The sequence below is a fragment of the Pleurodeles waltl genome, chromosome 3_1, assembly GCF_031143425.1.
Source record: "Pleurodeles waltl isolate 20211129_DDA chromosome 3_1, aPleWal1.hap1.20221129, whole genome shotgun sequence".
NCBI lineage: Eukaryota > Metazoa > Chordata > Amphibia > Caudata > Salamandridae > Pleurodeles > Pleurodeles waltl.
In genome coordinates this window covers 2002500631-2002525548 of record NC_090440.1, presented here as the reverse complement: position 1 = coordinate 2002525548, position 24918 = coordinate 2002500631, and the positions used below count along the sequence as shown (strand labels likewise).

The 24918-nt window shown below is 43.5% G+C and overlaps 1 protein-coding gene across 5 annotated transcripts in view; it reads left to right on the top strand.

Moving 5' to 3' along the window:
* The window catches only part of TBX4 (T-box transcription factor 4), a 373100-nt gene that overhangs the window by 254380 nt on the left and 93802 nt on the right, over positions 1 to 24918 (top strand). Inside the window, exon 1 of one of the 5 annotated variants that reach the window (XM_069226452.1) lies at positions 11736 to 11859. The exons of the other annotated variants lie outside the window; for them this stretch is intronic. The gene's annotated coding sequence lies outside the window, so the exon portion shown is untranslated. Of the gene's footprint in view, positions 1 to 11735; positions 11860 to 24918 lie in introns of those variants that run through there. 5 annotated transcript variants of the gene reach the window in all.

Here is a 24918-nt window from a genome sequence, read left to right as displayed (position 1 = left end):
GTGCAGGTTCCTTAGAGCAGAGAGCAGCGCAAGGAGCTGTGCAGGTTGTGTAGGCCAGGGAGCAGCGCAAGGACTTGCACGGGTTCCATAAGGTGGGGACAGCACAGCATCTCGTGGAGCAATGTAGGCTCTGGACTGTAACAATACAGGGGCTCGGGAACAGTGCAGGGTCCTAGTCAGCAGTCTGAAAACAATGGTCTATCAGGGAAACAGACTTCAGGGGACACACCTAGGGCTCTGGGGAGCAGTTCAGATTCAAGGGGAGAGCAGCACAAATATGAGGCGGGCCAGTGCAATGTCCAGGGTGATAGCAATGCATCATACAGGAAAGGCAAACCTGCCCTGGTGAGGTGCCTTTTAAGTGGCAGCAGCCTTTCTTCACAAAACCCATATAGCAAAGCAGCAGATTTGGAAGCTTCCGGCCTTCAGAGAAAACGTGCAGCTTGCTTTAGCGATGCAAGCTTCCTTCCCACACAAAATAGGTGCAGTTTGAGCAACGACACCGATGCAATAATTTATTCAATTGCAGAAAAGATACAGGATGCCAACAACAGTGATCTTCCCTCTCCCGCAGAACCTATACATGCCACAGGCACGATGCTGTGGCGGAACAGGGAGCGGCCAGAGCCCGTCTGTGCCTCCGATGCTTAGAAGCGAGGGGCAGAGGAGGACACCAGGAGCTGACATGTTTGTGGCATGGGACAGTTCACTCATCAACACTGATTCTGTTTACACAGGTCATGGAACATGGCGGTGTAAGTGGGCTCCGGGGGGACAGGCCGCAACCAAGTGAACCACAGGCAGCACAATAGCGGTTCCACAGGGAAAGGCTGAGGCCCAAGTGGGGAGTCAGTGCTGAAATTCTAGGGGTCGAGGTTGCTGAAAGGAAGTGGTGTGCTTGGGATGCATTCACGGTGCAGGGATGTTTTGCAATTTATGGTGCTACCTAAACTGCTGCAGGGCAGGTGGGATGGAGGTAGGGGGGGCAGGCAGCGAGGGCAGGAGACCAATCCTCATGGTGCACAATGTGAAAAGGTATGGAGGCTATGACAAAGCGTCATTACCCATGGAAACATGCACTGAGCGGGTACCCCCACATACAGACACCTCAACTTCCACATTTCCGGTGCTAGCCAATGGTCGACTTATTCTTGTGATGGGTGAAACAACCGTTTGCAAGAAATGACTCAGTGCACATCATCGCCCCGCACCTCCAGACCATCATCAACAGCTTGTTTTCGTCTGCTACCTTCCCCGAGAGCTGGAAACACGCTGAAGTCAACGTCCTACTGAAAAAACCTACGGCGGACCCAAGCGACCTGAAGATCTTCCGCCCCATCTCGCTCCTCCCATTCCCTGCCAAAGTCATAGAGAAGACCGTCAACAAGCAACTTACCAACTTCCTTGAAGACAACAGCCTACTCAACCCCTCAGTCCGGATTCCGAGCCAATCACAGCACAGAAACCGCCCTCATCTCAGTCAAAGACGACATCAGAACCCTGATGGACAACGGAGAAACAGTCGCCCTCATCCTCCTCGACCTCTCGGCTGCCTTCGACACCGTCTGTCACCGCACCCTAATAACCCACCTCCGCTCCACCGGGGTCCAAGGACTGGCCCTGGACTGGATCACCTCCTTCCTCTCCAACCGCTCCCAAAGAGTGTACCTCCCACCTTTTCGCTCAGACCCCACCGAGATCATCTGCGGCGTCCCACAAGGCTCCTCGCTCAGCCCGACTCTCTTCAATGTCTAAGTGAGCCCCCTCGCCGACATCGTACGCAAACACAGCATCGTCATCACCTCCTACGCCGACGACACTCAACTGATACTTTCCCTCACCAAGGACCCCACCAGCGCCAAGACCAACCTGCAAGATGGAATGAAAGACGTCGCAGATTGGATGAAACTCAGCCGTCTGAAACTGAACTCAGACAAAACTGAAGTCCTCATCCTCGGAAACACCCCGACAGCCTGGGACGACTCCTGGTGGCCCACGGCCCTTGGCACCGCACCGACCCCCTCAGACCACGCACGCAACCTCGGTTTCATCTTGGACCCACTTCTCACCATGACCAAACAAGTCAACGCCGTATCATCCTCCTGCTTCCTCACCCTCCGCATGCTCCGAAAGATCTTCCGTTGGATCCCCGCCGACACTAGAAAGACCGTGACCCACGCCCTCGTCACGAGCCGCCTGGACTACGGCAACACCCTATACGCAGGAACCACTGCTAAACTCCAGAAACGTCTGCAACGAATTCAAAACGCCTCCGCCCGCCTCATCCTCAACATACCCCGCAACAGCCACATCTCCGCCCACCTGAGTCACCTGCACTGGCTTCCCGTCAACAAAAGGATCACCTTCCGACTCCTCACCCACGCACACAAAGCCCTCCACAACAAGGGACCCGAATACCTCAACCGCCGCCTCAGCTTCTACACACCCACCCGTCCTCTTCGCTCCGCCAACCTCACTCTCGCCGCCGTCCCTCGCATCCGCCGCACCACGGCGGGTGGGAGGTCCTTCTCCTACCTGGCGGCCAAGACATGGAACTCCCTCCCCACCATCCTCAGGACCACCCAGGACCACCCCGCTTTCCGGAGACTACTCAAGACCTGGCTCTTCGAGCAGCAGTAACCCCTTCCCCCTAGCGCCTTGAGACCCGCACGGGTGAGTAGCATGCTTTATAAATATTTATGATTTGATTTGAACTGCACTAGATGGACATATCATCCTAACATTACAACGGAAACACTTTTCCTCATCAGTAAAGGATATGGCATTAAGTGGGTCATTACAACCCTGGCGGTATTTGACCGCCAGGGCTGTTTTGTCGGAAGCACCGCCAACAGGCTGGCGGTGCTTCCTTGGGAATTATGACCGCGGCGGAAGCGCCACAGTCGCACCGCCGGGACCGGCGGTTTCCCGCCACTTTTGTCCCGCCGGTTTAAATCCCCCAGCGCTGCACAGGGGATTACGTATCCCCCTCCCGCCAGCCTTTTCATGGCGGTTTGAACCGCCATGAATAGGCTGGCGGAAAGGGGAGTCGGGGGCCCCATGCAGCTTTTCACTGTCTACATAGCAGACAGTGAAAAGCGCGACGGGTGCAACTGCACCCGTCGCACAGCCGCAACACCGCCGGCTCCATTTGGAGCCGGCTCCCGTGTTGCGGCCGAGATCCCCGCTGAGCCGGCGGGCGGAAACCAGGAATATTTCTTGAAAAATACACTCTGAAACTTTCCAGCTCTTCTGAGGCTTGGCAGTTGGAACGCGCTGCAACTTTTGAACGCTTTTTACACTGTGGGTCCTAACTTTTATTGCATGTCTCATTGTAAAATGGTCAATTATAGGATTAAATTAAGACGTTTTTGTGCGATAACTATGGTGATTGTTGTGTTTTGCCTGACATCTTAGAAAGTGCTGAGTTTTCATCATGATATTTGGGCACTGAAAGTAATGCTTGTATTCCTCCTTTCAAAACAGATAGGCAGTGTTCTTAGCACGTCACATATTTGTGTAGCTTTATGTGTATCTGTACTGAACAGATGCCCAGATACTGGTAATATAAAAAAATTACCTCAAAGGACCTCATGCCTTCATTCATCAATACTAGATATAAACATCCTGTGCTTATCTTGTAAGCAAATAATTGGTAAGCAATTTCAGCACGTGCACATGTGCAGAAACGTACAAAACCCATACTTCATAATAATAATACTGATGACCACATGTATAGCATACTGGAGGGACTTAAACCTCTTTTGGTGCTTAGTGTATCAATCAATCAATCAAAAAAATTTAAAGAGCGCGCTACTCACCCGTGAGGGTCTCAAGGCGCTAGTGGGGGGAGGGGGGACTACTGTTCGAACAGTCATGTCTTTAGGTTTTTTCTGAAGAGTAGGAGGTCTTTGGTTTTGCGGAGGTTGGTGGGGAGGGAGTTCCAGGTTGTGGGGGCGAGGTAGGAGAAGGCCCTGCCTCCTGTGGTGGTTCGGTGGATGCGGGGGACTGTAGCTAGTGCGAGTTCAGCTGATCGGAGGTTGCGGGTGGGAGTGTGGAAGTTCACTCTTTCGTTGAGGTAGGTCGGGCCAGTGTTGTGGAGGGATCTGTGTGCGTGGATGAGGATCTTGAAAGTGATTCTCTTGTCTATAGGGAGCCAGTGAAGAGATTTGAGATGTGGTGAGATTCGTTCGTGGCGGGGAAGGCCAAGGACGAGGCGTGCAGCTGTGTTCTGGATTCTCTGGAGTTTGTGTTTGAGTTTGAGTGTGGTGCCGGCATAGAGGGCTTTACCGTAGTCAAGTCTGCTGCTGATGAGTGCATGGGTGACTGTCTTCCTGGTCTCTGGGGGAATCCATTTGAAGGATTTTTTTAGAGTGCGGAGTGTGTGGAAGCAGGAGGAGCTTAGTGCATTCATTTGTTGTGTCATGGAGAGGAAGGGGTCCAGGATGATGCTGAGGTTGCGTGCGTGGTTTGCGGGGGTGGGTGCAGGGCCTAGGGCGGTGGGCCACCAGGAGTCGGCCCATATGGTTTTGTTGGGGCCAAAGATGATGATCTCGGTTTTGTTGGAGTTAAGCTTGAGGTGGTTAGTTGTCATCCAGTTGGCAGTGTCGAGGAGAGCAGCGTGTAGGTTGGTTTTGGCGGTGGTGGGGTTGCCGGTGAGGGAGAGGATGAGTTGGGAGTCATCTGCGTAGGAGAGGATAGTGATTCCGTGTGGTCGGAGGATGTTGGTCAGGGGGATCATGTAAATGTTGAAGAGTGGGGATGAGGGAGGACCCTTGGGGGACTCCGCAGATGATCTTGGTAGCGGTGGAGTGGAAAGGTGGAAGGCGGACTCTCTGGGTCTGGTCGGTGAAAAAGGAGGTGAGCCAGTCTAAGGCTTTTTGGCGAATTCCTATGTTGTGGAGGCGTGTGCGGAGTGTGTGGTGGCAGACAGTGTCAAAGGCTGCAGAGAGATCTAGGAGGATGAGTGCGAGGGTCTCACCTTTGTCGACTTTGGTCCTGATGTCGTCAGTGCATGTGATGAGGGCAGTTTCCGTGCTGTGTTCCATTTCTATTCTTGTGTCAAAACAAATGTTATCTTTTATTAGGAAAGACGATGCGTTATATCTTTTTCAAGGATGTGCATATTCATGTGCTTGCATGGTACGCTGGAACCCTGTGTTACAGAGAATCCATTGAATTTTATTGCGGGCTTCATTCTGCGTCTGAGTTCTGTAAGTGTCAACTGCTCTGCCTTGACGTCGCCAATGTTGTATTTCCAATATGCTATAAAACCACACATCCTTTTACAAGGGGTGGAGTATTATTATTTTCCCAAATATACAGGTCCTGGTGAACTCCAAAGCAGCAATTGAAAGATGTGGATGTGATCCAGTGATTATTTTACACAGGTGGGTAGAGTGGATTACATCTACTCTAGTCTAGGTGTTTCTATATTCCTCCTCCTTATGATGGGATTTTTCTATAGGGCCAAGGGATTACGATTACAGGATTGGATAGTTAATAGAAGGTTGTACAGTACCTCCCTTTGACAGATCTAACAACTAGAGGGGCTCATTAAACCCCATGTGTCTGTTGTCTCAGCCTCTCTGATAGCACTAGCGGGTTATGGACATTTATCAGGATCAGATTTCCGCTCTAGCTATCTCACATTAACCCTGTGGTGAATAGTTTATGATCTGTGTAGAAACGTATAGAGATACAACTGTCTTTAGTTGTAGGAGGAGTCCTGTGGAGTCAGTATTTTCAGAGGATGGCATCTACAACCAGAGTCTTTTTAATGAACCGTTTTGTAAGGAGCTAACCATCTGAGACACTAGGGAGCCACAATAGTGCTCAGGTACTTGGTTAGTTAGGGCAAATCGGGTATGTCTTCAAATACAGAATCAAGTATCATTTTGCGAGACAGTCAAAAAGAATAGTTTTAAGATCTTTTATGACAGAAAGGATGTTGCCTAGGGAAGGACGAAATTCCAAATTCACGCCCCGTGATTATTCTAAAAAGGGAAAGATATCGACCAGTGGCAGCTTTTAAAAAACCCATGTCAACTTTGTATGAAATAAAAAGGTATTACGAACAGTTACAACATTTTCCACACTTGTAAATAGTTTTAATTGCTTCCAAAAAAATACAGCTGATTACAAACAGAAACATAATTTTTAGAACTTTTTATTTGCGTAGTTTGGTTGAATGCTAAAAGTTTTTTTAGAGAACTATAATGTTGGCACAATCCCAAATTTTTCCAATTAAAAAAATGTCACATTATCTACAATCCCTAAATACATTTTGTGACTAAAAAAACCAAACACTATTTAGTAGTTTTAAGTGCATTGAAATTGTTAATTCATTAGTTAGGGACTCACCGTACTTTCTGGTAAAAAAACAGTGTCATTTTAACTTAAATTAAACAATGGCCCAGATTTACTAAGAATTTACATCACGTTGTGTCAGTTTTGCGGGGCAGCCCCAACGCAAAATCATTTGTGGCATTTGCTAGGTAAATACAATATAACGCAAAGCAGTGCATAGTGTTGCCTTGCATTACTCTGCGTCAGGTAGGCAATACATGGGTGGAGCATTCCAACGTAAACACAGATTATAAAGACTTGTAAACCTGGGTTTGCGCCAAAATGGTGCGCTTATCTGACAGAGGTGTAATGAGTGGAAATAACTTTATTTCTTCTTGTGACTTCCTCTTTCCATGTGTCCCTGCGTTCTGCTGCACGCATAGAAAGAGCAATATGCCTTTTGGATTAATTTTGTGCAGGAAGGTATTCCTTTCTGAACAACAACAATCCTCTCCGTAACTATGATGCCAGGGTGTCTGCATTGGTGCTAGCCAGCACACAGTGCACCAGAGCAAAGAGAGAGCAGAAATGCAATGTAAATATGGAGCATTTTTTCTCTTTCACGCAACATGACGCAGCAAGTCCTCTTGCTGCTCTGCATTGCGTGAAATCGTGGTAAATGTGCCCCTGTGTGTAAGAAGCTTGCAACGATATCTCCGTAATGTATTTTCATTGAAAGTCCTGTTTTACCTGCAAGAGAGAAATAGTTGAAATGTGTCTTTTTCTTTTCTGGATGGGAAAGTTCTCACTTACCATATGTCCAGGAAGAAGCAAGGAAGATAAAGTATGAACGAAAGGAGCAAACAAAGGGGCTGGTGTTTGTTTGCCTTTTAAAATTATATTTTTTGGATACAGGAGTGAGGTAAGTAGTGGGACAGGAAGAAAAAGCCCAGTTAAATGGGCTCTCAGTTTAACTCACCACCCATTTGCTACCTCACCTCGCCTCCCCTCTCCTTTCCACCTCCACTCTCTTTCTACGTCTGTTCCCGCTATCCCTCCAGTCTCACTGCCTTATTCCTTTCTTTCTACCTATATTTCTCTAACTTCATCTCTTCTATTTCAGCTGACCTTCTCTACCTCACATCTTTCTCTTTATATATCTCTCACAACTTGACCCCTCTGTCTCTTCACAAATCTCTATCTACCCCACTCTTTCTCTACCTCAGATCTCTTTCTCTAACTCATCTTCTTTCTCTCTAAAACCCATCTTGTTACCCATAAAATCTTTAGCTCTACTTTTCTCTATGCTTCCCTACTCTCTTCACCCGTCTTTCAAAAGCGTATTTGGTATTTTGTCCTCTCTGTACCTCACCACTCTCTGTCTCCCTACCTTGCATCTCTATACTTTTTACTACATCACTTATCTGTCTTTACTTCTCTTTGCCTATATGTCTCTAACTCATTTTTCTTTCTATATGCTACTTCTCTCTACTTCACCCCTCTGTGTACCCCATCCCCTCTACTTTTTTCTCCCTCTTCTCTCTGGCACGTGCTACCTCGCTAGCTCTTTATCTCTTTCCAAAACCACTCTTTCTTTAGCTTCCTCTTTGATCTCTGGATTTTTCTTACTGCTCCTTTCTCTTTTCTTTATGTCTCTTGTCACCTCACCTCTCTCTCTGCCTCCCACATTTCTTTGCTTTACCTCCCTGTCACTGTTTCATTCGCTGCCCTGTTCTTGTCCCTCATCTCCTGCTGTGTCTCGTACTCAAAGCTAGAGGCATTGCCTAGCAAGAGGAGTATACTCCCGGACAGAGGATGGGGGACAGCACAGGGGGAGGGAATTAAGGAAAAAACTATCAGGTGTCATCCTATGGAATTGTGAGAGTTCTCAGAGCACTGCATTGATTTTTCCTGTTGCTGCAAAAAAGACGGTTGTGAAAGTGGATTTATTCATTAGAAATATCCGGCAACTAAAGCAACAATTTCAAGAGTTAACTGTATACGTTTTATTTTAACATAATCGACTAGTGCATTAAACATACTCCAAGTCGTCATCCTTGCTAAGTATTTGCTACAGTGGGGAGAAGGCTGATTAGACACAAAGGCCCATATTTCCTACGTCTCACGAAGTGAAGCACCCACGTGTGCTGTGTTGCTTAAAGGGGGGAACAGACCAGAGCCGTATCTCCTAAGAGTGGCCTCCTGCAGCTTTCATCACCTGCACTGGTACTCCAGCGAACCTCCTTTGTGCGATGCGCAGCCTCCACAGTGGTGTAGAGGTGAGTGCGTGTTTTGTTTCAAAAGATTTGAACTGAAAGCATACCCTACCACAACAAATCCATATGCCTCAGAAAGATCTCTCACATTGGAAGCGCATGTTTACACCTGCTTCAAGAAAGTGTTAGTTTTTTACTGAAAGCCCAGTCTGGCTATGTTAGTAGACAGCTTTGTGGCAAAGTATAGCTGTTTGCGCTATCAGCCACAGCACACCCCTACCCCCTTTCAAGCAAAGATGACACAAAGCACCATAAAGCATGTTTTGTTCTGAGAAAAAGGATCCTATTCAGCGCAAAACACCTAACGCCCTGAACAGTAAATCGCATGCGCTGCTTTGCATAGCTGTGCGCCACCACAAAGCCTTAGTGAGTCTGGGCTAGAATTCCACATAAAATATTGTTCCTATAGGAAAAAAAGCTCTAACTCCAAATAGTAAAGAAATGCTTTCCCAATGATTATTCAAGTTTTCTTTTGTTACTATGTGGTTGGCAGACACCGGGCAACTTGAGCTTTTCATTGTTTTTGCCTGGCACCGTATTAGGAATTTTAACGTATAATTCAATATTGTTTAGCACCATGAAGCTTTGAGTTAGATGAAAATGGGTTATACATCCACATTTCTCCCAAATGTAGGGCCCCTAAATGTGTCTTGCTCTAGGTCTTAAATTTCTTTAAGATGGCACTGGTTTAGGGTGCTTCTGTAAAGCCAGGACAGGTTAAAAACTTTAAAGACTTAGCTTTATTAATGTGACTAGGAAATCTTATGAGTGGGATGCAGTCTTCAGAAAGTTGAAAAAACACAAGAAGAAGGCAGTTACAGATTCTGGGGCCTAGAATAAGAATGCCCATTACCCACCAACCCATCATTGATTGCTGATCATGACAACACAGTTGTGCTCCCAGGAGGTTCCAAGGTCGAGCTAGCATGATCCAAACAATTCAGGCCTATTCCACAAATCACTTGTTGGAGCAAGAGAGTTGATAAGAGTCTCTGGTCATGTCCTCCACAAAGGAGATAGTTTCTCTTCCCATGGCCAGATCTTTGGGTGGGCAGTGCCGGGACAGCTCTCAGTTCTAGCGTGGCTAGTGTCCCAAGACATTAAGCAAGTGAAATACAGACCACAAAGCACCCAATCCAGCACCACGCAGAGCTCCGTGCACTCGTCTGGGCAGGGAAGTGCATCACGCAGACACTATGCGATCAAGGCGTTTCACTTTTGAAAAGTCAGACAACAGAGGTGTTCAGTTACCTAATACCTACAAAGGGTTAGAGGTTCTGTAAAGATTGGAGTAAGCTTTGTGGCCATCAGTCAGTACCTGGTGTAAAAATCAAGTTGTCACGTGTTGAGTGTTAAAGGTTATGACCTGTGTGTTGCCAGTGCTGGGCACGATTATCTGATGGTTGTTGGAAGTGGAGTGCAGAGGGTCCTAAAGGTAGGTGAGAAGTGAAACTGCTCAAACATGTTCAAACATCAGCGTATATTGAAATTCATAACTTTCGAAGGCTACCCTAAACACAGCAAGAGTACACAACTGTTCGTTTCCTTAGCCCTCAATGTGCCTGCAAATGTTTGCATTTCCCTCAGTGGCACAGTGCGCATCAGTACAGTCCTTGACCCTGTGGACACCACCACACAGAACACCAGACATATCCAGCATTGGAAACACTCCATTCAAGCACCTGTGCAGAGACTCACTTATTTGACGGCAGCTGCCATGTTCTCTGCACCAAACACCAAACTCTGGTACATGTGCATGCAGTCGCTAAGGCTTCACAGTATGTGACAAGGTCCAGGACACACTGCATGTCATCACACACAACCCTTAACATCTGCTACCATAGGTCGACCTCATCCGCGCACCGTGGTAATTGTGAATCTAGTCTGGATCTCATTGCTTGTCTTCTAAATATAGAACAAACTATATTATCCAGTACTCTTGTACTCAGATACCACGTGATCCATGACACTTAACAAACCATCAGCGGAAACACGAGTCTACACCTAACATTGGTCACGCTTAACCCAACAACCTGGTACCCATGCATCCTCTCCATAGCCTATTAGTGGCCAAGGTGCCTAGAGAGAGGGTCTCCCTAGATAAGGAAATGCAACAAACCCGTAATATTGACAATATTGTGCTACACAGATATCTGTAATTATTATATATAATAAATAGAAATCATGTGACACTTCAGGTAGAAAGGATTACAGTGGAATGATGGTGGTATTTGGCACAGCAGTAGTATATGGTTTACAGATGTGACAAGTTGCAAAGTCAAAGACTTTGCAAAATTCTGTTTAACGTCTGTCAGCTTTGTAAAGTGCAGGTATGAAGGCAAAGAATGGGCAGTACGCGGCCAATCGGTGTTCGCCCTCTGCCACTCCGAGCAAAGGGCAACTACGCGTGGTAGGAGAGAAATATATCTAGCCTGTTCCCTGAAGCCGGACTTCCCACCCTTCATGGGCAGGACCAAAAATCTTTGTCAGTGGCATCTCTCACTGCCACCCACTGGGAAAGGTGGTTCTGTATTTTTCCAAGTGTGAAGTGCCTTTCACCACGTGGTCACTGCCGCAAAGAAACTGGCTGCTGAGCCCGAAAGGACCTAAATTTCTAGCTACTTTGGGTTCCCTCCCCAAACTAATACCATATCTTTCTCTTCCAGGCCGCGTTTATTCCCTAGCTACCTGATCCTTCTGTTTCTCTCTCGTTCTGAGGCCAGTTTCAACTCCATCACTGCCTTGATACTAGCCTGTTCACAGCTGGTCAGTGGTTCTGCAGTGCAGGGGAGCCCCAGTTTTCCAGCAATGGTGCAGCCTATTGTGCTGGTCATACTCCATGATGTATTGGTATCCGCGGCACTCGGGATACTAATAGCACGCCCGGGCCCGCAGGGAGGGGCAGTTATTGTGAAAATCCAAGCAAGGGCAGAGGAAGTTCAGCTGCTCGTAGATGGTTATGTAAGAGCTTCTGTGGTTCGCAGAGAAGACAAGCCGGAAGGACATGAGGTTGTCCACGTGTCAGGTGTGACTTCCGCTCCAGCAGTCACAGCGAGGGTACTCACCTCGCGCCAGCAGAAACTGCTGCCCCTCGAGCCCGCGGGGTTCATGATCCACCCAGCTGCGCGAGGGCACCGGGGACTCGGAGGGAGATGGAATGGACGAGAAGGCGCGCGTGAGACAGCAGGGCTCAGACAGGAGGGAGACGGAACAGGAAGGGAGGGAACTGCAGAAAGAAAGAAAGAGGGGATGTAGTGAAGGCCCGGAAGGAAGACAGAGAAGAGTTTGGAGAGAAGTAAGCGAGAATAGGACGTGGGAGGGAGAAAGGGAAGCAGGGACCATAAAGTAGGGAGAGAGATCGAGACTATTGAAGTATTTTTAATCGTAAAATATTTCCCACTTCATCCGTTATCTGCAGCAATTTTAGTATCCAATATTGTGAGCATGAGACGTCGTGTATTAATATGGATGTATTTCTGTGCATAAACGACAATCGGAGTGCATATATAGAGGATTACTGACCCTGTCACCCATTGTCCTCATATTCACATCTGTTGAGGATGCTGGGGGCACCTCAACTATCTTGCCTGGGCTCTTAGCTAAATGGTAATAACTAGAGGCTTTCTGGCAGAATTTAATACAACTTGTGAAAAGCATGCACAGGTGTTGTTTGCAATCAATAACTCTACTTAGAATCAGCCTGCAGTGGTATTCAGTGGCTCTCGTTTTGAGTTGGCTAGGTAATAAATGATGTATGGTCAGTTAAGGTAGTGTAAGAAAAGTAATGAGAATGAACGGTATTTAAAGTTGTTTGCAGTCACTTACTTGGGCTTGGATAACTTAATAAAGCCAGTGCTATTCCAGAAACTGGATAGTTGTACTCATGTTCTGAGAACAGTACCAAGAGGTTACCAGAGACTACACGTTTTGACAGGAGGAAGCTCTATGTGCACTTCAAAACCACCCATTATTAGATGTAGCCTGGCTACTTGGCATATCCTGGTGTGTCCACACTAGCGGTAACTTGGAGGGGTTCCTACAAACCTCTTGGTGTGCCAGGCCAAAGGGGCAGTAGTGTATGCAATTAATTCCTGGGAAAGGGACATGGACAAGCCATATCAAATTTATTTTTCGGGATGGTGATCTGTCCTTAGGATGTTCTCAGAGGTTCTCACTCCAAAAAGTAGTAGTCATTTCCTGTGACGCCAATTCTGGTTTGAATCATACATAAGGAAGCACATACCTAATAATGCATTTGTTGCATATTTGTTTGTTGCGTTATTTGACCCCTTGGTATTATTTTTGTCCCTGATTTGTGCTTGCAGCAGTTGGAACATCTAATGGAATTGAACTTCTGAATTTTTTCTTTTCACTGATGTCCAGAAAAGTTTAGTTTCTTGCTAATTACTTCAATGTTAATCTTCGTCTCCAGTCAAGAGCTACAAGACTGGCAAGTAGGTATTCAACCCTCTTTAGTTTAGCCATCATAATTGGGACGCTCTTAATGGCACAATTGACACCTTTCACATGCTCTATTCTGTGCAGAGTAGAACCTTAACTAATTGGAAGAGTTCACCCTTTCCTCAGGTGATCAAGAAGAGGACTCCACAGAACTTCTCAGCATCCAGTCTTTGACACTAATGTAGTGTTTCAGTAATATGATATCATTTTGAAATTATTTCAAGACATATTTTCTGGGAGGTATGTCTTGCAAGTTAAAGCAGTAGAGCTTAGAGCTACTGAAGAGCAAACTGCAACTAAACTCATGACATTTATTTTTGGGACTATAGTTTACTGTTGGAAAAGCAGAAAATAAGAGCTTGGCATTGTTAGATTCAAAAGCAGCCAGAAATGTTACTAGTGCTCTACATGTACAAAAAACAAAGTGTTCCATTAAAATAGAAAGGGAAACCGGAGATGTTAGAACCGAGGATGGGAAGAAAGAAGCATTTTGAATAATAGCCCACCAGAGAAGGACATTATACATACAAATTGTACATCAGTGGAAAGACCGATAAACTTCTCTTTTCTATTCTTCTGGGAATGCCATGACTTCCAAGATATGATTCTTATTTATTGGAAAACAAGAAAATATGCTTTAAAGTCTAAGAAGAAATGTAATAAGTGGGTAGAAGATGGAGGCAAATGTGTGGTGCCTGGTGCTAATGCACCAAATGTTCCATTGCGGAATGTTTTAGGAGGTACAAAGTGATATTGTTAGAAGGATATAAATAACTCACAGAACATTCACAGATAACTTTGTCACTAACATATTTTTAATGTAATGACAAAATTTTCTGCTAGGAAAGTGTGAGCTCCACATAATGCAGTTGGAGCTTTTCGGTCATGTTACTTAGCCTGGAAACATAGCCATAGATGACTCCAATTTACAAACTATGCTAGCATTTCCAAAGCGGATGTGTGTGAAAGGTATCAAAGGCTTTTTGGAGTCTGCCAACATCTACAGGAGATACACTGCTAATTACTGTAAATTGTATTGTATTGTAATAGTACTTATATAGCGCTTACTACCCCTGGCGAGGCGTCAAAGTGCTTTTCGGCGAGTAGCATGGTACTCCAGAATCCAAACGGAATTGGTGGTCGATTAGTATAGTGAAATATGAGTACAGTTTTAGTATTACTATGAGTTAATTTGAGCCACGGATATGTGAGTTTGTTAGTTGAATTGACTGGAGTAATGGAGGGGTGGAGGAGGGAAGAATCCAGAAGTGTTAATTGGGAGTTTATAGTAATAGGATTTAGGCTTGAGATGAATAAAGGGGGGATGGAGGAGGGAAGAGTCTGTGGAAAGGGTTAGGGAGATCATAGTAGCAGGAGGGGTTTTGGATGAGCTAAAGGTGAGATAATTGAGGAAGAATTTAGTAGGGTTGTTTGGGAGATCATGGTAGTAGGTTTGGGTGAGTTAGATGTGGAAGAGGTTAGGCAGGGTTATTTAGGGGATGAAAGTAGTAGAATGGATTTGGGATGAGTCAGAGTGGAAATGGAGGATAGATTGATAGAGACATGACATATGGTGATGGGTAGACAAAGTAAAGCTTATAAGAGCGTAAAAATATAATCGTTTTACACTTTTTGGATAAAGCAATAAACTCTCCTGGAGTGCAACGAGTCAATTGTTTGACAATTGTTTGTTTTGGATATATATATTTATATATATATATATATATTAAGATTTATTTATAGTTTGGATTTTAGTTATAGATTTTATTTCATTTTAATTGAATTTTGTCTCTAGTAAAGTAGGACTAGAGTAATAAATAAATAGATATGTAAGTACATAGTAAGGGAATATATGTCCAAGGAAAATAATAATGGGTATAATTTGAGAAGACAAGTAGTATTGTATAAACACAGACTTTCAAGATTTGTAATATTTGAAGTTAATTAATGTATTTTTCTAACATTTATTTATATTTACTCAATTTTTGAATAGCCAAATACCTATGATAATAAACATTTGATCAGTGTGATTTAAAATGAGAGCAGGGATTCATAAGTATCTAATATAACAACTTATCTAGGAGCGATACAATAACCTATGAACATGTTAAGCATAGAATAACATACATATGTATATATACATATATATATATATACACACACATACATACCCACATGAATAGACACACATATATGTACATACATATACATATTTAAACCGTGAGTAAATATATATTAGTTAAACAGGTTTAAAGAGTATGTCTGTAGTTTATTATTATGACATAGTAGCAATACATATTTTCTAAAGAACTATATATAACTAGAATATACACATAATCAGATAAAAAATATTTATTGACACAGGCATATGCAGTCCATAGCTGTTTGAATATGGTGGTTATGAAGGGAAGAGCCAACTCTTGAGTAGTCTTCTGAAGACAAGATAGTTATTTGTGGATCTTATAGTTGGGGTAATGAATTCCATAGTTTGGCTGCTTGAACGGAAAAGGATGTACCACCTATAGTCTTTTTCTTGTATGGTGGTGTTCTAAGGCGGGGTGCCAATCTTGAAGGGAGATTTCTTTGTTGAATGAATTTGGTTATTTTGTTTCTGATAAAAAGCGGTCCTGTTCCATGTATAGCTTTGTGGGTGATACAAAGCAGCTTGAAGGTGCATATTCTGGCACTGGGTAACCAGTGTAGTGCTCTCAAGGCAGGGGAGATGTGGGCTTGTGGCTTTACATGTAATAGTAGCCTGGCTACAGAGTTCTGAATACGTTGTAGTTTTTTCATAATAGATAGAGATGATCTATGGTAGAGGCCATTGGCATAATCCAGTTTGGATAGTACAAGCGAGATAGTAGCCTGCACCTTGTGTGGAAATCTGAGGTGGGGGAAGATGCATCGTGGAGTCTTCAAGGTGATGAAGCTTGTTCGTGCTAATTTGTCCACTTGGGCATTCATTGTTAACTTGGAGTCCATGGTGACTCCAAGGTTTTTAGCTTCCTTGGATAATTGAGGAGGTGGTCCGAGATCGTTAGGCCAGGCGCACAGTGGGTCATAATTTTTCGAGTCACCACATATGAGTATTTCTGTTTTGGAGGCATTTAGTTTGAGATGGCTCAAAGTCATCCACTGATCAACGGCTCTGAGGCAACTGAAGGTTAGTGAATTGGTGATGCACAGTTCACTAACCTACAAAGAGCCCTTCCATCATTGCTAAAAACTGGCATTTCATAGATAGTTCCACAAAGTAATCGACAGTTTTTTTGTCTAGGTATAAAATATGTGCCTATATATATATATATATATATATATATACACACACACACACACATACACACACATATATATATATATATATATATATATATATATATATATATATATATATATATACATATTCACTGAAAAAAATAGTTAGGTGCATGTTTACCCGCACAAAACCATAGAAATTCAGCAGTTATAGTTATACTTATGTTAAGAAACTATAACTCTAGCCTAAACTTATTTTCCGGCACAAGCTATAGTTTCTTTAGATACGTATAACTATAAGTATAACTATAACTGCTGAATTTCTATGGTTTTTTGTGTGGGTAAAACATGCACCTAACTGAAACGTCCCTGTAACCTTTGGTTTTTCAGTGAATTTCTGTGTTTATTTTTAATGTAAGGTAATATATAAATACTGTACATTAATACGACCACCGCAGTACGCAGTGGGGTGTGGCCCCAGGGCCTGGCCTGTGGCCAGGCACTGCGGCCAACCCCACGCCCCATGCACCAAACTCCACACTTAATTTATTTTCTTTCCCATTGGGCTTGGGATCTGTGAGTACCCGCAGATCCCCCATGGGTACCCGCAGATCTGCGAACGATCCACACCCCTAGATATACACATTTTTATTTCTTTAGTAACTCCAAAACTACTGAATAGATTTGTAACACATAACAAAAAGGGATCTTTCTGCACCAAGATCTAGCTATCTTCCAAGTTTGGTGTAAATTAGTTCAGTGATTCAGGTTCTAGTCGTGCTCAAAAAAGGCAAAATCCCCATAGACATTGCATGGGGAAAAGCATGTTGGCCGTCACCCCTTTTTCTTGAACCCCACTTGATGAATCCTCTCAAACTTTCTACACAGCAGCTAAAGTGAGTGGCAAACTAGATTCGAAAAATTTGTGAAGATTCATCAAATGGCGCCAAAGTTAAAAAAAACGCTTTGTCTATGGAAAAAGTTGGTCCTAACTATAACTACCTACTGTGTGTGAATATATATATATATACATACACACACACCACCCTAAACAAAGTGATCCTTTGCAATGGATTAAAATCGAAGGCTATGTGCAGTGCCTAATTTGAGCTGGTGGTTGCCAGTGGGGGCCACCAGCACTTATTTTTGTGGACCATTGCTTATTTTTCCAACATCAGAGATTTGTCGATTGCAAGAGAGGAAAAACGCACATAGCAGAAACACTGTGGAAAGTTAAGACAGAAAAACTGTCACAAAGGCAGAAAGCACAAACCTGCAGGAGTAAGATAAAGTGGCAGGGAGTGTCTGGAAGTGGATTAAAGAGGTGTGAGTTGAATTCAAAATTACTAGCCTGGTATGGGGTATGCAGACTTTTAACAGCGCTGGCCGTGGGCTTCTGAGCAAAGCTTTGGGCACCAGCGCTCATTCTATTACAAATTAAGTGCCGGCTGAGTGGGAGGCAGAATACCACCTATGATGGACTGCTAGCAGAGACAGTGGAAGCTTCACTGGCAGTTATTCAGTGGTCCCCCACTTCAAAATGGCATGGGGAACTGGTGAAATGACGAAGAAGGCCAGGGTGTGGTGTGGGTGTGAGTGCCACTGAAATAGCAACTCCAGCCTTCCAATTTGATCCGCTAAACATGAAACACTTGTATCACATCAGTTTAAAACTTTATAAGGACTGTATTGTGCCCTCCATTTATTAATTTACGAAATTATTTTGAAACTATAATATTTTTACTGAAAACCTACTGACCTGTAGTAGTCAACGAATGTCAGTTATTCTTAAGAAAGAGCTGAATGCTGGGGAGAAGAGATGATGAAGAGATTGTTCTCCACTTAATAAAATTATCACTACAGTTGAAATGCTCAACATGGCACAAAACTGGAAGAATGTTTTCTTGCCGTGTCACATTTTTAACTCATGGCTTTGTGTCCCCCTGGGGCCAAGTCCAATCCTAGTTGGAAAATTAACAGTTACGATTATTGTAATGTATCTATTACTTTCATTGTTTTTTTCCTCTTTTGATGTTCCTCCTGTGATTCTTCCTTGTGCCTATATTCACTCTTTGTCAAATTAGTGATTTTTTTCATGCCTGTTGCAGTGATGGCCAAGGTCCTGGAAATGATCTCACAAGCGGGTATCACTTTGTGGCAACCACAGGATCAAATTATCCGGGCAGGAGTCAGTATAGGGATTCGTTTGTTTACAATCTGTTGAACCTCAAGAGTAAAATGAAGTACAGTGTTTATGGTTAAGGATAGCGAATAAAAATTACCATTGTGCAAAATCAAGCGTGGATTGTATGCACTCCCGTATCTCAGAACATGGTCACAGTGTGCTTGAGATATTCCCAGATTAGCTAAGCCGTGAGTTTGTCAGACAGACTTGATAAGTGAAGAGTCTGTGTTTGATCTCTTGTGGACCAGAGGAATGTGGTTCATTGTGTACATGGATCTTCTTGTGATAGCTCTGAACTGAATGTTCCATGGTCCAGGGCCAGGACAAATTTTATCCTGTGATAAAGATACCTAATGGTTTATATAATAAGTGACGGAGACAAGTGTGTCATTCTCCATTTAGCAAAACATTGACTTAATTTCTACGAATATGTCCGCTATATCAGTCAACAAGAAGTAGAAAATAGAAATGCTGAAAAAGTCTGGCTCATGAGAGATGCTTTATCGGTTACACATATAGTTTAGGGAACCATGGTTACCTGGTTCTATTTTTAAAAAAATCGAGAAATAAGAGAATAGAATATGCTAGTCACTTGGGGTTCAATGTTCAAGACTATTTTGCCGTCCCAAAGCATGCGATTTGCAGAATCACAGGCTTTACAAACTCAAAATAGTATGCTGAAAAGTACAAAAGTGACAGTGTGACAGTGTGAGTTGGAAAACGCCTTCCAACCCATAACAAGCACTTTGCAACCTGTATTGAATCACAGAGGAAATGAGCCTGTAAAGGGCATCAGCCCTCCTTTGCAAGGTGCTATGAAATGCATCAGTGGTTTGCGACCGCAATTGGAGTTGCAAACTATTGAACAGATACCTTCGAAAGCAGGTGGCATCACCTCTCAAAACAGCATCTGTCCCCATGGGCCTTCAGATGGGAGGGGAGAGAGCATGCTCTTTATGGGGAAGGGCTGCTTTAAAAGAATTTGCACCATTCTGGGACTGCAAACGTAGGGGTAACAGGCATTCACAGGAAATCTCAAAATGTTGCTTGCCTCATTAATATACATGAGACAGGAAGCTTTGCAATCTCTGCAAATGTACAGTGCAACTGATAACTACATCAAGTCTCATTGCACAATGAATTTCCTGTTTGCAACTCAGTTGGTGCATAATTGGCACTTAACAGGTGTTAGTACATTGGCCTTTAATGAAGAATGTTGCTAACAAAACAAATATTTTTTTCCCTCTCCACGCCATTCAAATTTGGACCCAGCCATATGCAAATCAGTCTTGACCATCAGCCAGATCTACGTCTGGGCATACCCTTCCCACTTAGGGTCCCAGGATGCTTGTTTCTGGTCCAGGGAGGGCCTGGTCTGGCAGTTACGGCTTTGTTGTCCCATGGGATGCAGAGTCAAGACTGATCTGCATATGGCTGGGGCCAAACTGGGAGCAAAAAAATGATGGAATAAACCCAGATCTGTGACTGGGGGTGAATGTTTGATTTGTACCTCATTCCGTTCATCATCTGTTGTTTTTGCTTTTGTTGCCCTAAGCTGGAAGGGTATGCCCATACATTGGTCTTGTGCTCACTGTGCTGCTTGATTCAAGCTTGCCTGGCTGATGAAGGGTGATACCCCGGATGCTTGCTTTCGGTCCAGAGTTGACCTGGCCTGGCAGTTTGGGCTGGACTGTTCCCATGGGGAGCAGAGTCTAGACTGATTTGCAGATGGCTTGGTCCAAACTGGGGTGGCATAGTGAGCAAAAAAAGGATGGAATAAACCCAGAACTCGGACTGGCAGTGAACGCCTGCAATATTCAGCATTCCTTCCATCATCTGTTCTTTTTTCTTTAATGAAGAATGGGCAGCATTGGTGAGTTCTGGAATTATGAGTGAAGTTTAAATGACACCACATGATGAAATTAGTTCAGTCAAGAGTGACTGAAGTAGTCAGAAACTCTTCAGATTGACGGAAAAGTGACCTAAGAATCCATAAAGAGGAGTCAAAGGCATATGTGGTAGACTTTATACTGTCTAACAGTTGACAGTTCTACAATTTAAGTAACATGTATGATATAAGACATAGTTTTAAAGGAGAACTCCCATCTTAAAAAATGTTTTCTACCCAAAATAAATTCCTTCTTCTCATCTTGTACCTTAACACTGCTCTCACTTTTTTGTTTATTTTGAAATCCGAAAAACTATTCAAGGGCAACAGAGTAGATTTGTTCATATTCATTTTCACTGATGATTGCCAAGTGTTTAAGTTAATAATGTGTCTATAATGCAGAAAATTAATAGTTTTATGGACCTGACCAACCCGACTTCCCCATTGCAGCTCTTAACGACACAAGGAGTGAATGCAGAGACATATATGGTGGGGTGTGTATTCTTCCTACTACAAGGTCCTGAGGATGGATCTTGCCTGGGTACGGCTCTTGCTTCAATGCAGTAAGTTCACAATGAAGTGGATCTTTGCACCTTGGTCCGAAGAGCACCGACCAAAAGTCCATATTATGTTAAGTACAAATGACACCAAACAGGGGTCAAATCTAGTTTTCCACCAAACCCACTTTGTCATTCGACTTGTGGCCCCTTCTGTAATACCACTGTTTTGGAGTGCATGTATACACCATGCGATGCATCAATATAAGCGTATAGCAAATTCAAATGAGCTTCACTGTCCCTCCCTGTTAAAGAGAATGAGATTTAAAGTTCAGATTCAGAAATCGTTGAAGTAGTGCTGATTTCATCGTGCTGTTCCTTATTTAATGGGGAACTATAGCGAATCGTAATGTGATCCCCAGCAATATAGAACCTGGCATTACCAATACCCTCAGTATGTCATACCATGCACAGTATTACAAGCCCTAAACTCCAGACCACCAGGCATGGGGTCCTCGGTATGTATCTACAAATTGTGTATATGACCCCTGAGGACTACTGCCCATTGTAGAGGGTGTAGTAAGAGATTGTGCTGCCTCCTCACCAGGGCATCTACAAAAGCCTGATGTTGATTAGCAGTGTACACTTCAATGATAGGTCTTCTTCTGAGACAACATTGGCTCACGATAGTTGTCAAGTCCATCTCACTGGTTGTTTTTGTGGCCTACTCTTTGCCAGTGTTTATTGCATTCTGTGCAGACCTGAAGAACAGCTTCATGTGTAATTGGAGTATCTTGGAATGATAAGTTGTAGTGACAAAGAACCGGTACAGGGTTTTCAGTGGACAGCCTTGTCCCAACTGTTAAAAAAAAGGTGGAATAATCCTTTTGGATGATTATCGGCTTCTACTTATTAGAAGCTATGGCTTTTGGAAAAACAGCCTGCAACATTCAAAGGCTGAAACAAACATGAGGATCTCAAGAATCATCATCGAGGGGGAGAATGTTGAACAGAGGTCCTGTACAGAGAGTACAGGGTACCATGTTTTTATTTTCACAAGTGACCTAACTGTAAAGGCAAATGTCGGCACAATGGGGATAAAACAAGATAAACATCAAAAAGGAAAAAAGTCTCAATCGATAAGCACATTCATTTATGAATGTCTTACTTTCTTATCCTGTGTTAATTATTACTCAGTCTGTTACGTATATTTAACAGTGCCTTGAAATAAAAATAAATGACTGAGCAAAAATGGTACAGGTTTTCACATACCAGTCCAGTTGAAAGTGGAATAGGAGAGAATTTCCCAATGGGCTGTTATCTGCTTCCTATTTTCTAATCTAAAAGGCAGTACTAGCTGGTCCCCCTGGCTGCGGTCTTGGCAGCAAAGCCAAGGATTCATGGGAATCAATTAATTTTGTGTTTTTTGCAATGTGATCAAATGACCAAATCACCTCTTCAGAGCACAGTTACTGTGAAGTAGTAGGTGGAGAAGCAGAGGAGCAGCCAAGGGGAATGTTTAGCAAAATTCAATATACAAGGATCCGTCGGTGCGTGGAACTGGAGGGCCTTCAGAGTCTTTCTCCCTTTTCCCAGTTGGGCTTGAGACAGAGGGGTTTCGCATTAGAGAATTTCAGAGGAAGGATCCTTGGGAATGAAGCAATTTGGGCACCAGTGATTGCAGCTCATTTGGGGGATGTCCATCAGTTCTTGGAAGATTGATCACTGTCATACCTTTGAACCAGACTCTATTTTACTAGCTAGATTGGACCCACTGTCGAGCACCGTAGAGGGCGCACTGGTCAGAATGTTTATGCTTACGCTCCTGTTGTCGCTCTTCTGTGGGTAAGTGAAAGTCTGTAAATGTTAGCCTCTATTGGTTATGTAGCCTTGAATATAGTGCTGTTCTCTATTTGTTATGAGTTTACACTTGAACATCTCAACATTTGCAACCATTATGGGCTGCCCCTTTCCTATAAGCCAAAATGTGCACCTAATGTGGGGTGACCAAGGTGTTAACCTTGGAGCTAAGAGACCTAAATTCCCATCCCCGCCTAACTGTATTCTGGGTTCGAGGGCAAATCATATAATCTTGTGCCTCGGTGCTTTTATCTGCAAATATAGGGAGCACCTCTAGGCCGGCCAACCTACAGAGCAGAGGTACAGGGGACAACTAGAAATGTGCATACGCTTATTAGACTGGTTTTCAAACAAGAACATTTAATGTTTGTTATCAATGGTAAATAGAGCATTTCATTGAACCGTGATCAAATTTTAATTAAATTAGTTTTACATTTTCATATTTATATCCATTCTTTTTAATCTATTTAATAAATGTGGTCTCTTTCCATGCCAGATGAGTTCGGTAATGAGGAAGGTTAACGTCGCTATGGAAGTTTTACCTTCTCAGTACGAATAATAAATAAGGTCGGTAATGACACAGTGATGATAATGGGAAGACATTTATTCAGGGTGAAAACCATTAAAAGTGATGCAGTCATTTATTGCTGGTAACACTGTACTTGTTTTTGAAAAATAGGTATTACAGATTATCATAATTATGTTTGAAATAATCTGGTCTGTAGAAGAATGTAATATCCTTGTAATGATGTCTGTGTTGCTAAATGCCCATCTTGATTGCATCTTCTTGTGTGTTTTTGCAAAATTGATTATGGCTGGGGTTGCAAAATGCAAAGCGAATGTTGAAATATATAAACATTTGAGTTACAGTTAAAGGAGATACAAACAGAAAATTGGTAAAATGCATTTGTACATTCTTGGCAGGATGTGAAGGGAGCAATTTGGCATAGGTGTTTGCACATAATAACACAGGTGTTATTAGAGTCTGCCACGGGTTCTATTCACTTGAGCGTGAAAGGGAAAACTCAACTATTATTGTGGAATCGTGACAAGAATTTTTATAGTTTTGTGCTACTTTATAAGTGGCTCCACCTGGAGCCTACAAACGAATGAGCTGTGCAAACTGTGCCCCATCATTAGGATAATGACAGGTTTCTTCTGAGACCTCCCATGCCCTTGATGGATTTCTTTGGTTGCTTTCCACAGTTTGGGTGGGCTTGGACCTGTGCCTTTCTTACAGCGAGTTCTACAAGAATTTGGTCAAGTGATCCAGGAACCTCCTTAACTTTTTAAAGTAAAACCAATATTTGTGGGTTTTTCTTGTGTGTTGGTGCTTCTGCACGTTATGCCCTTGTGTGATCGTTTTATATATAGCTCAAGCCATGGTCACACCTTTCTTTAAAATTGAGGATAAATCTGACCAGATATGTCAAAGGCCTGGTGATTACTGGAAATGAGTTTGGCAAAAGGTACTCCATATTCTCAGAACATGCTTCAGCCCAAGAGGAAGTGTAGCCTTACCAGCCAAAGGTGTTAGCCATTGACACACACCCGGCCAACACAGTGGGGACATACCAAATCAATCTTTAGTTACAGTGTGCAAGACAGAAAATAAGTATTAACCAGATACAACCATTATTTGATTCAGGTCCAATAGTTACGCCATACTGGTCTCTTCATTCACTCTTTCATTGATTTGATGTATTTGTTTAAAGTTTTAGTAGACCTTGACCACAGCATTGACTTGGGCAACTGAGCAGAGATGGGAGTCGAATATGATTTCAAGATTCATGGCTTTCAGTTGCACTTATTCACAGCTCATAAAAAATACAGTTCCCTATTTACAGTGGAGATTGCAATAAAATAGACAGGGTGTTTTTTAAGTTCTTTGCCTGAAGTATCAAGATCTTTTTGTTTTATATATTCCCTGGTACCTCGCCTCTCCATTCCTTTCTGATCTCTCTGACATAGGGCATAATTTGTCTGACAACATGGCTTGATACAAAGACCACAGAGGCAGGGGCGGCTCCGCCGATATGATGGAGGAGCGCCCCCCCGCCAGCAGCAGGAGCTGCAAACATTTAAAAATGAAACGATAATAAACGATGTTTATTATCATTTTATTTTTAAAGGGGCGGGGTCATGGGGGGGACGAGCACTGAGGGGAGTGCACAGAACAGTCCTCTCAGTGCGCATGAATGTTTGGCC